This window comes from Eulemur rufifrons, chromosome 1 (assembly GCF_041146395.1).
Source record: "Eulemur rufifrons isolate Redbay chromosome 1, OSU_ERuf_1, whole genome shotgun sequence".
Taxonomy (NCBI): Eukaryota; Metazoa; Chordata; class Mammalia; order Primates; family Lemuridae; genus Eulemur; species Eulemur rufifrons.
The window spans coordinates 81,907,499-81,914,432 of NC_090983.1; the positions used below are offsets into that span (position 1 = coordinate 81,907,499).

The following is a 6,934-nucleotide window of genomic DNA, read 5'->3' on the forward strand; positions in this document are numbered from 1 at the left end:
TTTATTTGTGTGGTGAATTGCATTTATTGAACCAACCTTGCATCTCTGGGATAAAGCCCACCTAGCCATAATGAATTATTTGTTTTATTTGCTGTTGGATTCTGTTTGCTGAGATTTTCTTGAAAATTTTTGCATCTACATTCATGAGGGATATTGGTCTGTAGTTTTATTTTTTGGTTGTGTCTTTTCCTGGCTTTGGTATCAAGGTGATATCAGCTTCATAGAATGAGTTTGGGAGGATACAATACTGCTTCCTAAATTTTAGCCTATTCCATTACCTTTTGAGGAGATTATAGCTTGCAGAATTCTGTTCTTAGGAGAAAAAAATAAAAACATTGTTGGAGAGGGAATAGAGTATATTCTTGGCTTTTGTTTTTTTTTTTTTTTTTTTTTTTGAGACAGAGTCTCACTTTGTTGCCCAGGCTAGAGTGAGTGCCGTGGCGTCAGCCTGGCTCACAGCAACCTCAAACTCCTGAGCTCAAGGGATCCTCCTGTCTCAGCCTCCCGAGTAGTTGGGACTACAGGCATGCACCACCATGCCCGGCTAATTTTTTCTATATAGATTTTTAGTTGTCCATATAATGTCTTTCTATTTTTAGTAGAGACGGGGTCTCGCTCAGGCTGGTCTCGAACTCCTGACCTTGAGCGATCCACCCACCTCGGCCTCCCAGGGTGCTAGGATTACAGGCGTGAGCCACCGCGCCCGGCCTGTTATAATTTCTAACTCACAATTAAATGGGGGCAATGAATTACTATTAGAAATGAATCTTGAAATATTTCCCGTTTTTAAAACAAGACATTTCTCAAACTAGTTTTCCATTTCAGTACACGACTTGATAAACATGACACATTAGGTCTGTATTTTAGCAATTTCTTCTAACAACTACACTTTTCACTCAGTAAGGGTTAGAATATTGTTTCTAGCGATTTCTACATATAAAGCATATTAAAATATATTTCATTTTCACTGAACTGAGACTTTTTTTTGCTTATGGGCCTGTGGAAGTTAATTTGAGGTTTGTCCAGAAAGTATACAGTCATTGTTAATATAACCAAAATGGTTTACACAACGTCAATATAACCTGCCAGCCAAGGAGAGTGGACTGTAATGCCCATGTACAAACAATGATGACTTCATTGTACTAGTCAGTGGGGCTCTAGACACTGTTGACTGAGCATGTGCACTGTGTGGTCATCTCATTCAAAATGACTGAGCGAATAGAGTACGGAATCTACATCAAATTTTGCATGAAGCTTGATCAATCCTCCTCGGAAACAATTCAGATGATTCAGAAGGCTTTCGGGGATGACGCAATGAGTGCAGTGCAAATAAAAGTGTGGCACAAATATTTCAAAGATGGTCAAGAATTTGTTGAAAGTGATCCACATTCTGGAAGATCTGCAACAAACAGAACATCCAAGAATGGTGAATGTGTACGGGTTAGGTTAAGAGACGCTGGTAAAACTGTGTGAGGTCCCAAGGAGCCTACTTTGAAGGGGACTGAGGTGTCATTGCCCTATTACAATGTTTCTTGTATCTTGTATTTTCTTCAATAAATGTCTCTATTTTTCATATTATATGACTGGATACTCTCTGGACAGATCTCATATATATACACTTGTGTACCAATGTGTGTGTGTGTGTGTATATATATATATATGTGTGTGTGTGTGTATTTTTTAAGTAAGTTAATTTTACCATTAGAATAAAACTAGATGCTACAGAGACAGCTCTGTGAGGAATAGTGTGGTCTTCCTTAGAAACCCTCCTCTAGATTGAGGAAGGCAGGCATAGTTAGCTGAAGGATGTGATGAGGCTGTCGTAAGTTTTCTCATCGTCCGTTCATCCTGCATTGCCAGGTTTCCCCACCAGAGCTACATGCACATCTGCTTCCTTGGCAGCACTGGCCTCTGGAGTAACATCTGTCAGAAACAAAATGTTGTTAGTTGAACACTCAGTGCTATTGCAATCTTTCAATAACTCTAACTCTCCACTTTGTATCCAATCTTAGTATCAAAGTGACCATCACCAAGCTCAAGAATATCTTCCTCTGTAGAATGTCCAAATGGTAGTTTCTGTGCCTCTACATTCCCTGAAGAATAGATACACACCTTCATTCTAGCTGCTGACTGCTGGAACCATATCTGCAAAGAACTCTGCTTTCATGTGCCCAGCTGTGAATGCCGCTCTCTTCATGTGACCCTGCAGCTCTTTGAGGGCAATGTTCTTTGGTCCAGAGACATCTGCCAGCACATATTATCTACCATGGCCTGAATGATTTGTTGTAGGCCATCCACTCTACTCCCAGATGCTGCAGGGATAGGAACAGCACTATTCATATGGGGATCCTCTTCACCCTGTTCCCTCAAAAGGTTGACATCTGCTGGCACTCCTCTTTTTCTCAATGTGTCTGCAGATACTCTAACATTTTCTTTGATGCAGCGAAATGAAATGTCCTTCACGAAAGCAGTCAGAGTTGTGACACCTTTCATATCTAAGATGATCACAGTGACTTCCCCGGGTGCTGAAAGCTTGACCATTTCTCTACCAGATGCTACTAAGGGAATCCACCTACTGGTAGGGAGGGCAGAAGGTGGCACTGGCTGCACCTTCAAGTGCTGTCCTGGGATTCTGACAGTTCTGCAGAATCTCAGAGCCGCTCACCCAAGCCACCTGTGCACACCTGGAAGGGGAGAAGGCAGCTGTCCGGGATCCCTGCTGGTGAGCAATTTGGGGCAGTGGCCAAGATGGATAATTATGTTTTAAACAACAAATGCCAGCGAGGATGTGGAGAAATAGGAACACTCTTACACTGCTGGTGGGACTGCAAGTTAGTACAAACTCTGTGGAAGGTAATTTGGAGATACCTCAAAAAGCTAAAAATAGAAATACCATTTGATCCAGCAATAGCACTACTAGGCAGCCACCCAAAGGAACAAAAGTCATTCTATAATAAAGACAGCTGCACTCGAATGTTTATGGCAGCACAATCCACTATTGCAAGGATGTGGAAACAACCCAAGTTCCCTTCAATCCATGTATGGATTAATAAAATACGGTATATGTATACTATGGAATACTACTCAATTACAAAAAACAATGGTGATCTAGCACCTCTTATATTATCCTGGATATAGCTTGAGCCCATCCTCTGAAGTGAGGTATCATAAGAATTGAAGAATAAGCACCATATGTACTAGCCATCAAATTGGCACTAACTGATCAACACTAGGGTGCTCACATGGTAGTAATATTCATGGGGGTTTGGGGGGGGTGTAGGGGGTGGGTAAACTCACAACTAATGGATGTGGTGAGCATTGTATGGGGGAAGGGCATGCCTCTAATCCTGGCTTGGGTGAGGCAAAGTCATAACATGTAACCACAATGTTTGTACCCCCATAATATCCTGAAATATAAAAAAAAATTAAAGGGGAAAATTGCTTTGAAGAGGGTGTTAATTTTAAAATCTACATAATTTATGTACTTTTTAATCCAATATTCAATCAAATCATCATGTGAAATCTACAATGTTTATTTTCCTCTTTAACATAAAATTTCAAAAAGACGAACAATACTGAAAACAAAATTGGAGAATTAATTGTGGAAAAAAACATAAAATTTTTTAAATAAAATTTTAATTTATTAGTGACCTCTTTTTTCTTTTAATTTAAAATTTGGATGAAAGTGACTTAAATGTATTATAATGATTTCTAAAGATGTTAACAGTATTACTGGGCAAGCAAAATCATTGCTATGGCTTATCAATATTGATAGTATTCTGATCTAATCAGGCAATGTATACATAAAAGGCTTGGGGAGAGACAAACCTTCCATTTCTTTAAATAGAAGCTGTAATAGTCCATCAATTTTAATTTTGGTTTAGATGTATAGCACTGAATGGTTTTTAACAAAATGTGTTAGAGAAAATGAAATCACACAGTGTATTAGGAGACCAAGAAGAATGCATATGAACTCAATTGATTTGAAATTATATTGGCCTCATTTTTTAATCATTTACTTATTTAAGTTAAATAGATTTCAATTTTGGCTTTAATTTATTGAGTCCCTTAATATTTATTAAAAAGAACTGTTGAAAGGCTGTGGTCTTTGGGTAAAATATAGCCTGCTGTAATATTTGGCAGTTTTAGAAAATGAGATCCCTTGAATCTGTGAGATTAAGAGGTAAATCTGGTTCAGCACTGCAACTCACTCCCACAAAGAACTGGTGGTGTCTAGGCAGACTATAAAGATTTTTGGAACAAGTGAATGGATGAATGAGTGAATGCTAACAAATACATTCAGAAAAATATTTTGACCACAAAAATGGCCTTGACTTTTTCTGAGGACAGCCTAAAAAGATATATATATATATATATATGTGCACATTTTAAAAGATTACTAATCAACTTTATTTCTAATCCTCATTTACACTTAAAATACTCTCAAAAGACTGAAAATGAATAAAAATACATATGTGGGAATATAACAAAGTCAGAATTAATATTAACTCAGAGGATCTCTCACCATGACATCCTATACAGTCGCTCATAGCTCCAAGCCTTCCTACAGCCAAGGCAAAGAGGAAAGCTGTAACCTGATTCATAATGTCTTTAGAATAAACTGTCTGTTCAGGAGAAGCAAAAGTTTTCCTGAAACTTAGACCTTAGAGGAATTTCTCTTTTATGTCCTCAATTAGCATTCTCTGACTTGAAGTGTGTCTGTTCTAGATACATAAGACATTTTGTGGTGATGTTTCTCATGGTGAATATAACATAGGCAGTAGGACAATCATAACTTACTTGAAATCGGGTCCAAATGTACTCTGAATTATACTGTTATCTTTGATAAACTATTCAGAGCAGTAGTTTTCATATGGTATTCTGCAGATTCCAAGAGATCTCTGGAAGTACATCAGGGGCTTCCTTCAGGGAGATGAGCCATGGGGCCGGTTAAAGAGGACACCATAAGATTAGGATCACTTGGGTTCTATGTAAGATTATAATGCTCTGCTCCCATAAAAACTATTTGAAAGGCATTGATCTAAAGAAATGTTAGACACCATAACTCTTGGGAAATTATTTCTAAATTTTTGCCAAAAGGAATTTCTTTTTTGATACCAAATGTGCAGTAGAAAGTTTAAAGTTTTTGTCTATGATAAGAACATGAGGTTCACATGGGCTTTAATATCAAGTAAGAAAAGAGCCATACGTTTTGATAATCAACTTGATAGTAGAAAAGTTATTGTTGTCTTAAGCAGAACACACTCCTAATTGGTGAGATTACATTTTTCATAGCTAAAGATATGCTGAGGTCCAAAAGGCATGGCTTCAAAAGAACTTATACATTTTTAAAAAGAGAGGCCATTGACCAATTCTTTATTAATATTTGATGAGCAAAAGCTACTTTGTAGACTGAGGAATTGAGAGAACAATAGTATGCTTTTGAAATATTTGTTAATGCAGTATTTTTGAACTGAAACCGCTGATAGAAATGTCAGTGTGAAAGACAAAGAAAAAAGTAGTTAACCAAAAAGGAGCTTGATGGCTATATAGCAAAGATTTACAAGTGTAAATACACATTTATATTGATATGTGGGTGTACTTATACACATATGCATAAATATATATATATAATATTGCATTTTAAAAGTAGTATATACTTATTCACAAATTTAGAAAATATTAAAAGGTAATAAAAATAATCTGTGGATTCCACCAATGAGAGATATTTACTCTTCTTCTTTTTTTTTTTTTTTTAATAGCAAAAGTTCCTGCCCAGGTCGAGAGATATTCACTCTTAACTGAACTGTTTTAATCCTGATATTTCTATGTATATGTGTATTTCTCAGAGTTGATATTATATTTTTCTAATACTATTTCTAAAATAATGTCATATCATAAATATTTCCTTTTATATTAAACACTTATGAACATAATTTTAATGTCTGCATACTGTACTATTCCATGACTGCACCATAATTCTTTTAATTAAACTCTTGTTTTGTAGAATTTAGCTTTTTCCATTTTTAAATGTTTATAAAAATTCCATTTAAGAAATTTTATTTAGTATTTGTAGGTATTTTTATGTTCCCAGTTGTAGTCCTTCCTGTAAATGAAAATAATGGAACAAAAATCATAAGCATTTTGAAAGTCAGTTATACGTATCATTCAGTTAATTTCCAAAAAACTGTAGGCATTTATGTACACATTTGCTACACTTTAAGATTCCCACCTCACTGCACATTCACCAGGACTGAGTGTTATCTGTGTCAGTTTTGCCAATGAAAAAAAAAAAATAGGGTTTTAATTTGCATCTCTATGATTACAAGTAAGATTGAACAATTGTTTTAATTATATCATTCAATTCTATCTTCTGTGAATTGCATACTCATTTACACATTTACCTATTTGGGTCTTAATGCTTGTCTCCTTATGAGCTTCCAGTTGTTTTAAATAGTATTTCTGAAATTAAAGAAAAGTTTATATTAAATGAATGGAAAAAGGTTTTAAAAACACCACTTTGAGTTAGGTTTAAAAGGGATATGGTCATGAGATTTCCATCACATCTTTAGACATTGTGATTTTTATGAACCAACACTTAGAAAAGAGAATATTTTGAGGTATCACCTTATCAGTTTCCAATTTCAATAAACAAGCCTGAAAGATACAGAGTAATTAATATATTTAACATGATCACAATTTTGTAGAATATATTAAACTATATAATATATGCATCCAAAGTTTTAAAAATCTATTAGCCCTAACATCGTGTATTTGTCTCTTCTCACTTCAAAAAGTTCTCTTGAAATAAAATGCATCATAAATTGTAATTTTTCCCTAGATGGGGTCTAATTTATTCAGCTATAATAATTGGCTCAATAGAATAAATCAGAAGCATAATTAAGGTCATTGCTATAACCGGATAGACTGTATC

The 6,934-nt window shown here is 35.5% G+C and overlaps 1 pseudogene; it reads right to left on the minus strand.

The window, feature by feature from the left end:
- Positions 1 to 1,974: 1,974 nt before the first annotated feature.
- LOC138386562 (enolase-phosphatase E1 pseudogene) lies at positions 1,975 to 2,541 on the minus strand (annotated as a pseudogene).
- Between the last annotated feature and the right edge of the window lie 4,393 nt (positions 2,542 to 6,934).